This window comes from Scyliorhinus torazame, chromosome 18, assembly GCF_047496885.1.
Source record: "Scyliorhinus torazame isolate Kashiwa2021f chromosome 18, sScyTor2.1, whole genome shotgun sequence".
NCBI lineage: Eukaryota > Metazoa > Chordata > Chondrichthyes > Carcharhiniformes > Scyliorhinidae > Scyliorhinus > Scyliorhinus torazame.
This window is the reverse complement of record NC_092724.1, coordinates 115,344,351-115,354,388: the sequence shown is the minus strand read 5'-3', so window position 1 is coordinate 115,354,388 and position 10,038 is coordinate 115,344,351. Positions and strand designations below refer to the sequence as shown.

Below are 10,038 nucleotides of genomic sequence, written 5' to 3'. Positions count from 1 at the left end.
GGTTCCTTCGATGGCTGCTACCGATATTTGGCATCCCTCCGTCGCCAGCTTTGATGCAGAGAAGTTTTTAGTTTCTTAATCCTTTCTGGATATCTGCACGCGGATCGACAATTTTTCTATATTTTTTTCTCTGGAAGTCTGCCAGCGTGGTTCCAACCTTCTTGTCACCAGTTTTCTCTGTGGTATATTTAAAGGATAAGTTTGCAGACCACAAAGGTACAAACAAGAGCTTTTACGGAAAGGTGTTTACTCTACAGGCTGTAAAGATAGCCTGCCTGTACAAATGACCGATGATGTCATCAATATATCACGTGATCAGACTCTTAAAGTGACTTTGTTCCAACTAGGAATAAACATGAATACACAACAATGACTATCGATGATTCTCCATAAAACATCCCCAATGCTGGAAAAGCTAATCAGACCATGTGCCAAGCTAAAGCACATTTCCTCACTATGAAGAACAACACCGATCACAGTCACAGCTCCCAGCAATTAGTTACAAATTGATTTAATGGCACCTTAAAAATTAAGTTCTCCCCATAAACGACAGGATTAATCAATTTTTCAATGCGTATGAAAGCATTGTCGGAAGTAGATTTAACTTGCTTGCATTTTTAAACATAGTGAGAACACTTTTCAAATGTGTGGCCACAGCCTAATTAGCTGGGTACAGAATTGATTTAGATTTGATTTTGTACTTCCAGTGTCACGGCATCCTGGTCAAGTCCGCGGTTGATTCTCGCCCCACCCGGAGACACAACACAAGAGAATTGAATAATAATTCTTATAAAAATAGTCAAAATATTTGGCCCTTAGCTTCCCAATAATTACAATCACTAGGTTTATAAGTTCAAACGTAATTACTGTTTATAACTGGAACAAATATGAAATATGCAATGAATACAATTGCTTAAATGCCCTATAACACCTGACCCACCTTAACTGCCCCACCCTCTACCACACACACAGGGCAGACAAATAAAGAGGGGAAGGAAAAGGGTGAAACATGCTCAGGATTAAGGTCAAAAGTTAAGTGTCCTTGCTTCAGAGGATGAGTTCTTCAGTGCTTGCTCTTCACAGTATGAATGTGGTTTAAAGTCTCTGGTGTACAGCTTGTAATAATCTTCTTTTCAGCTCAGCAGTATATCTTACTCACAGCTTTTACAGGAGATGCCTCTGGCTTCACATTAGCCGGGTCTTAGAGAGAGTAATCAGATTTTGGTCTCTGCTTCACAGAAATATTTTCTGGAGAGAGAGCGAGTTATCAGAATCTGGATTCTGTTGCACAGCTATTTCTGCAGAGAGATGTGATTTTACAGTGGTCTTTTGATGAGAATTACCTGGATATTTCAGGGGTGAGTTGGTTAGATTACTCCATCCAGCCTACAAAACCAAAAGTGAAACAAAAATCAAAAACCATGTGACACTGAAAAGCGTAGACATGTGATCAGATACAATCACCACTGTTACCGGGCAGAGCACCACCTTTTCTGGCCAATTAATTGGCCACCATCCACATAAATCAATCCAAGTCATCACTGATGTCAGTCTAAAACAGCAGTCTTCTGCTAGAATTAAAGGCACAGGCCCACTTCCTTAAAGACACATGTCCATAAATCATCCATGGAACCAAAACGTTATCGCAAAAATAAAAGGGGAAATAGGGAATAAACAGGAACACCAGCAATCTGGAAAAATAGGTTATAGTAGTAACAGTTTGGTTGAAAGATCATCTACTTGAAATTCTAACTCTCTCTCCACAGATGCTATCTGATTTCTCAAGTACTTCTAGCATCTCCTTTAGTTTCAGGCTAACATTATTGGTTGTGAGTCGGTACAAAGACATCACAAATAAATCTGGATATTTTCACATTGGATGGAGATAAGAAGAAATGTTTTATACTGTAAGTTTCCTCAATGTGGCAAATACAAAACACTCCAACTGTTTATTTTCATTTAGATTAAATTTCCTATCATTCGCCCTGGTTTAGGTGGCCTTGTGGCACAGTGGATAGTGTCTCTGCCTCTGAGCCAGAATCTCTGGGTTCAGGTTTCCAGGACTTGACGGTCCAAATAATATCAACTTGTAAATCCTTCCAACACAAGGCGGTAGGCAGTAAGAGCAGGAGAGATTCCTAGTCAACTGTGCGATGTACAAATATTAGAGCCTCTGCCATCACTATTTATAGCTCCAGGCTAAAACATACATGTATAAATGTATGTTGCTATGAACTCAGACACCTTGAGGGTCAGTTGGCTGCATGACCTGTGTGAATCAGATTGGTGCCAACAGTACGGGGTTCAGTCCCCTTTTTGGCTGGGGTAAGATTCAGCACCTGCCTCCTTGCCCCACCTGTCATGGAGATTGATGTGAGTCGGATTTTGGACAGGCGACTCAAGAAGCAGATTGTGAAACTGCAAGTCCAGTATAGGAAATCTACAATAAAAGGACGAGGCTAGCATAGCGAGGTTAAAAACACAAAGGGACTATGTAACTGCCAAGATGGATGCTGCATGGTTATCAATTACAACAACAGGTTGTATTTATTTAGTACATTTGAAAAAAGGAAATGTGCCAAGGGGCTATGGAGAGAATGAATAGGAATAAAGAAGGAAACAGCCAATTGTCAATGGAAGGAGAGATTCAAAAGAGTCACTGAACGTTTGGTCAAAAATATAGGTTTGGAAAGATGAAGTGAGGAGAGGTGCAGCGTTCAGGGCAAGCATTCCAGGAGAAGTTCTTGCCATTGAGAGTGGAGTGCAGGCAGAGGTGATGTACAAAATGCATGAGATGGAAGACTAAAGGCTGCAAGAGAGGATCGAAGATGCAGATTGAAGAGTTAGGATTGGATGAGGCCATGATGTGATTTGAGGAAGAGGACAAAGACTCAATGTGCTGCAAGAATGAGAACCAAAGAAGATCAATGAGACCAGTATGAACATGTGACTGAGGGCAGAGTGTAGGGGTCAGTGAGAGAGAAGCAGAATGAGAGGGGAAGAGAGAGAGACTAGGGTTTAGTCAGCAACAGGATCAAGGTGACTATGTTTTGGATAAGTTTGAATTTATGAAAGGTGGAGGATGTAAAATAAATCATGTTGAGAGGTGATAAAAGCATGGATAATTACATCACATTTCTGGGAAGTCACAGCAGCTGTTAGTCTCAACAGCTAGCAGAACACTCTACACTCCACACTGAAGTGAGGATTTTCTAGTGTTCAATACACCTCACACAAATAGTTTCACCCATGGCATGCACTTAACACTTAGTGTGCTTCAGGGAAGTTTACTCATTCTGTAAAGCTCTTTCATGATTTGGAAAAGAAAAACACATCAGAAACTCATTATGGCTGTACTTTAGTCGTGGTAATTTTCAAGTCGTCAGCATTTGGCACATTGATGAATGGCTCAAAGGAGGACAAGTGGTTGAGAGTTGGAGAGGAGGGACTGTCAGAGCTTGAGCCCTAAACAGCTGAAAACATGGTTGCCATTGTAGGGGTGAAGAAAATTGGACGTGTACAAAATTGGAGGAATGTGAAGTCCCCAGAGGCTTGTCGGGCTGGAGGTGAAACAGAAATATTGTGGGGCATGGTCATGGAGATATTTCAACACAGGAATGTTAATTTCAAATCTGAGGCTTTGTTTGACCAGGAATCAATGTAGATTAGGAAGCAGAAGGGTTATGGGTGATACAGGCAAGTATGTGAGCAGCAGAGCTCTGGACAAGCTCCTGTTTATAAAGTGTGGAAGATAGGAAGAATGGTCAGGAAAGTATTGAAATCATCGAGTCAGGAAGTAACAAAAGCATAGAGCAGCAGGCAGGTGGAGATAGGGTTGGAGCAGGTAGTTGTAATGGGGCTAAGACCGACACTCTACATTTAAAAAAATATCTATTTAATATATATATCTTCTCATAGCTAATTTCTAAAATTTTAAAACTGACATTCATCTTTTAAAATTGCTGAAGCTCTGCCTGTCTGTAACCTTCAAACAATTGGAGCTAATCTGACAGTGTCAGAGAAACTTGCATCTCGTTATGTCTGAAGACATGCAAACGTCCCCTGTGGGCTGCAGAGACCAAACTCATAGGGAATTATACCAAGGCCATCTGCATTTCAGACTGCAGGCTGGCCAACCGGAGTCATACATCTGCTAAGGCAAAACGCCCTGCGACCTTCCTTTCAAATTGTTATTGGCTGGAACATTAACAATCTCAAGAACCCAGACAAAGAGATGTCAAAGCCAAAGTGGAGAGTTGAAACTGAGATGTTATGAGGCCTACCGCATAGCTGGTGGAACCTGGAATATTTCCCTGTGGAACTGCAAAACTCAGTCTGTCATATTTCAATCTACCGGGCAGCGGCACAGAAAAGGGCCCTATCCAGGTTTGAATGTCTGGCCCCATTTGCCCTGTTTTGACCAGAACTTCTGAACCATTGCCTGCAAGACTGATTCATCGCTGTGTGCCTATTCCATCGTGGAAGTCAACTCTGCTAGAAAAGGCAATTATCCAGCGTCTGTTCAGCCTGCCGACCTCAGTGAAGGAGTACACCATCGCACTTTCATTCTGAACTCGATACACAGAAAACAATCATTCTTTTCTCTGAGGTCTTTGCCCTGTAAATCTTTCTTTATCTTTCCATCTTTTACTGTAATAGTGCACAAGGGGCTAAGTTACGACCCTTCTCTCATCTTTAAGTATTTGCAAATAAACTGAATTCATCCTATCCAGAGTTTGCTGTGGGGTTATTCGTAGAAATTGGATTGCCCCCAAACCAAAGGGGTTGGGAAATCATGCCACTATTTTTAAAGGAGGAAATCAAAATCAAAACACCTTTCTGTTTCCGGGTGGGTGGTGAAGAGAGGCTGTTTAAATGAACCCCCTTCTCCCCCCCGTCCGTAATAATGTTACAGAGGTGATATAGGTGGGTCTTGGTGTGGGAGCAGATATGGGGTTGGATTCTTCGCCCCGCCACGCCACATATCTCTTGTACCCTGCCGGTGGGATGCCCCGTTACGCTGGCTGGTCAATGGGGTTTCCCATTGTGGGGCAGTCCCACGCCGTTGGGAAACCCCCGGGCTGCAGGCAAAACGGAGCATCCGCCAACAGAGATTCCAGCCTATGGCCTTCGAATATCAGCTCAGGGTCAAATAGGATGGGAACGGTCAGGTCCAGCCTCAAACAGTAGCCAAGGATGGGGATGGGCTTTCCCAATATTTAATTGGAGGAAGTCTTTGCTCATGCAATACTGGATGTCCAATAAGCAGCTTGACAGAGATATTGGTGAGACAGAGCTAAGTTATTAGCCTCCAGGTTACTCCCTATTTTGAAGAAATTAAATATCCAATAAGATGAACTGAGGGAAGCTATTTTTGGGGTTTTGGCCTCGCCTGTGCTGCAGGCAGGGATGAAGGCAGTTGCCTTGTCTTTGTCTTGTTGATAGGCCGGAGGCGGGTTCTGCTTAGGTGGAGTTCTCCTACACCACCCAGTGCCTCGGCCTGCTAGAGAGATCTAATGAAATTCCTATGCCTAGAAAAGGTCAAGTACACGATTATAGGGTTGGTAGAAGGGTTCTACTTGAGATGGCAACCGTTCATTTCCTTTTTCAGAGAGCTAGTCACCATCAGTTGTTAGTGGGGGTGGGGTTGTTAGCCTATGGTTAGTTATTTAAAAAAAAAATTTGGAGTACCCAATTCATTTTTTCCAATTAAGGGGCAATTTAGCATGGCCAATCCACCTACCCAGCACATCTTTGGGTTGTGGGAGCGACACCCACACAAACACGGGGAGAATGTGCAAACTCCACACGGACAGTGACCCAGAGCCGGGATCGAAGCTGGGACCTTGGTGCCGTGAGGCAGCAGTGTGTGGCCAATCCACCTAACCTGCACGGTAGCACACGTGCCTAGCACTGTGGCTTCACAGAGCCAGGGTCCCAGGTTCGGTTCCCCGCTGTGTCGCTGTCTGTGCGGAGTCTGCATGTTCTCCCCATGTCTGCGTGGGTTTCCTCCGGGTGCTCCGGTTTCCTCCCACAGTCCAAAGATGTGCAGGTTAGGTCGATTGGCTAAATGCTAAGTTGCCCGTAGTGTCCAAAAGGTTAGGAGGGGTTATTGGATTATGGGGATAGGGTGGAAGTGAGGGCTTAAGTGGGTCGGTGCAGACTCGATGGGCCAAATGGCCTCCTTCTGCGCTGTATGTTCTATGTTCTAACCAGTGCTCCACCTTGCTGCCCCAGCCTATGGTTAGTTAGAAGGGGGTGGGATTGGGTTAATTTTTTGAAGGTGATATTCATGTACTGTACTTGTATGTATTTGTTGGTTCGTGTGGATTTATTTTATAATGATGAAAAATTATTTTAATTTTATGAAAAAAAATAAACTGAGGGACAAATTAAAGGGATGGCCCCTTAAAGAGACACTGCGCGAAGGTGCATATACCAATTTAAACATAGAACATAGAACATTACAGCGCAGTAATGGCCCTTCGGCCCTCGATGTTGCGCCGACCTGTGAAACCACTCGAAAGCCCATCTACACTATTCCCTTATCGTCCATATGTCTATCCAATGACCATTTGAATGCCCTTAGTGTTGGCGAGTTCATTACGGTTGCAGGCAGGGCATTCCACGCCCTTACTACTCTCTGAGTAAAGAACCTACCTCTGACATCTGTTTTATATCCATCTCCCCTCAATTTAAAGCTATGTCCCCTCGTGCAAGACATCACCATCCGAGGAAAAAGGCTCTCACTGTCCACCCTATCCAATCCTCTGATCATCTTGTATGCCTTAATTAAGTCACCTCTTAACCTTCTTCTCTCTAACGAAAACAGCCTCAAGTCCCTCAGCCTTTCCTCATAAGATCTTCCCTCCATACCAGGCAACATTCTGGTAAATCTCCTCTGCACCCTTTCCAATGCTTCCACATCCTTCCGATAATGCGTCGACCAGAATTGCACGCAATGCTCCAAATGCGGCCGCACCAGAGTTTTGTACAGCTGCAACATGACCTCATGGCTCCGAAACTCAATCCCTCTACCAATAAAAGCTAACACACCGTACGCCTTCTTAACAACCCTCTCAACCTGGGTGGCAACTTTCAGGGATCTATGTACATGGACACGCGATCTCTCTGCTCATCCACACTGCCAAGAATCTTACCATTAGCCCAGTACTCTGTCTTCCTGTTATTCCTTCCAAAATGAATCACCTCACACTTTTCTGCATTAAACTCCGTTTGCCACCTCTCAGCCCAGCGCTGCAGCTTATCGATGTCCCTCTGTAACTTGTAACATCCTTCCACACTGTCCACAACTCCACCGACTTTAGTGTCATCTGCAAATTTACTCATCCATCCTTCTACGCCCTCCTCCAGGTTATTTAGAAAAATGACAAACAGCAGTGTCCCCAAAACAGATCCTTGTGGTACACCACTAGTAACTGGACTTCAGTCTGAATCCAACCCCATCAACCACCACCCTTTGTCTTCTTCCAGCTAGCCTATTTCTGATCCAAACTGCTAAATCACCCTGAATCCCATGCCTCCGTATTTTCTGCAGCAGCCTACCGTGGGGAACCTTATCAAACGCTTTACTGAAATCCATATACACCACATCAACTACTTTACTCTCATCCACCTGTTTGGTCACCTTCTCAAATAACTCAATAAGGTTTGTGAGGCACGACCTACCCTTCACAAAACCGTGTTGACTATCTCTAATCAAATTATTCCTTTCCAGATGATTATACATCCTATCTCTTATAAACCTTTCCAAGATTCTGCCCACAACAGAAGTAAGGCTCACTGGTCTATAGTTACCTGGGTTGTCTCTACTCCCCTTCTTGAACAAGGGGACAACATTTGATATCCCCCAGTCTTCTGGCACTATTCTTGTAGACAAAGATGACTTAAAGATCAAAGCCAAAGGCTCAGCAACCTCCTCCCCAGCTTCCCAGAGAATCCTAGGATAAATCCCATCCAGCGCAGGTGACTTATCTATTTTCACACTTTCCAGAATTGCTAACACCTCCTCCTTATGAATCTCAAGCCCTTCTAGTCTAGTAGCCTGAACCTCAGTCTTCTCCTCGACAACATTGTCTTTTTCCTGTGTGAATACTGACGAAAAATATTCATTTAGCACCTCTCCTATCTCCTCGGACTCCAAGCACAACTTCCCACTACTGTCCTCGACTGGCCCTACTCTTACCCTAGTCATTTGTTTATTCCTGACATATCTACAGAAAGCTTTAGGGTTATCCTTGATCCTACCTGCCAAAGACTTCTCATGTCCCCTCCTGGCTCTTCTTAGCTCTCTCTTTAGGTCCTTCCTAGCTAACTTGTAACTCTTGAGCGCCCTAACTGAACCTTCATGTCTCATCTTTACATAAGCCTCCTTCTTCCTCTTGACAAGTGTTTCGACTGCTTTAGTAAGCCATGGTTCCCTTGCTCGACCACTTCCTCCCTGCCTGACAGGTACATACTTATCAAGGACATGCAGTAACTGTTCCTTGAACAAGCTCCACATTTCCATTGTGCCCATCCCCTGCAGTTTTCCTCTCCGTCCGATGCATCCTAAGTCATGCCTCATTGCATCATAATTGCCTTTCCCCCAGATATAACTCTTGCCCTACGGCATATACCTATCCCTTTCCATCACTAAAGTAAACGTAATTGAATTGTGGTCACTATCACCAAAGTGCTCACCTACCTCCAAATCTAACACCTGTCCTGGTTCATTACCCAGTACCAAACCCAATATGGCCTCGTCTCTCATTGGCATATCTACATACTGTGTGAGGAAACCCTCACATTGGACAAAAACGGACCCATCTAAAGTACTCGAACTATCGCGTTTCCAGTCAATATTTGGAAAGTTAAAGTCCCCCATAACAACTACCCTGGTGCTTTTGCTCCTATCCAGAATCATCTTTGCAATCCTTTCCTCTACATCTCTGGAACTTTTCGGAGGCCTATAGAAAACCCCTAACAGGGTGACCTCTCCTTTCCTCTTTCTAACCTCAGCCCATACTACCTTAGTTGACGAGTCCTCATAAAACGTCCTTTCTGCCACCGTAATACTGTCCTTGACTAACAATGCCACCCCTCCCCCTCTTTTACCTCCTTCCCTGAGCTTGACACTTGACAACAGCTCCTCCACAACAGCCCCTTCAACAGCCAATCAGCAGCTCTGCTCTACTGACCTCTGCTGGATGCTTGTCTTCACTTGAACAGCTAGGGTCTCTTGCTCAGGTACACCGTCAAGTTAGGGTGAGCAAAACAGGCGTATGCAAATTGCCCCCGCAACAACCAATCAGCATCTCCGCTCTACTGCCCTCTGCTGGATCATTTCGCTACATGGGTGGTCGTAGCAAATGACTTTCAAGACACATGGGCCAAATTGGCCAGGTTTCCATATCAGCCCCTGAACACCATAACGAAGCTACAGATCGTGAGCAACGCCATGGAAGATGAGTCAGTGCTCATGCTACTTGCATTTATACAAAACCTTACCACGATCCCAGATGAGGCAATGGAACCACAACCCTGTCCCAGTTACTGTGCTGGGAAAGGGAGTTCCCAATGACCGACTCACACATCTCATTCAGTTGGTGAACCAGCAGGATTTCCCTCGGTGTCCCCAGCTCCTAATTCTCTCTGTATCTATAAAGAATGTGCAGAAAGGGAGAGAGAGAAGTCGCCTCTGGAAGTGAGTCACTTGAATTCCACACAGCGCCTGGCGGGCGAGCTGATTCACCGCAGATGAATGTGTCCCTCTGACCAGGGCGGCAGGAACTGAGTGAGGTCCTCATGGTAACCGAGATGTTGTATAGGAAATCGATAACCAACCACCACCCCAACAATCCCCAGACATTAGACGACAATTGAATCATTCCCGCATGACTTTTTAAAACCACCCTTTTCACTGTAGCATCTGCAAGTTTATTTTTTAACCCATTGACTGCCGAATTGTTTCTCTCCTTTTGCAAGAAAAAAAACCCACCCGGCTGGTAAAACTGTGAAAATAAGAGTCATGCATAG

At 44.5% G+C, this 10,038-nt stretch overlaps 1 long non-coding RNA gene across 1 annotated transcript; it reads right to left on the bottom strand.

The window, feature by feature from the left end:
* Nucleotides 1–230: 230 nt before the first annotated feature.
* Nucleotides 231–9,968, bottom strand: LOC140394840 (uncharacterized). The gene is made up of 2 exons (XR_011936032.1): nt 9,511–9,968; nt 231–1,386 (listed from the first exon to the last, which is right to left on the bottom strand). It is a non-coding gene; the product is annotated as an uncharacterized lncRNA (long non-coding RNA).
* Nucleotides 9,969–10,038: the final 70 nt, after the last annotated feature.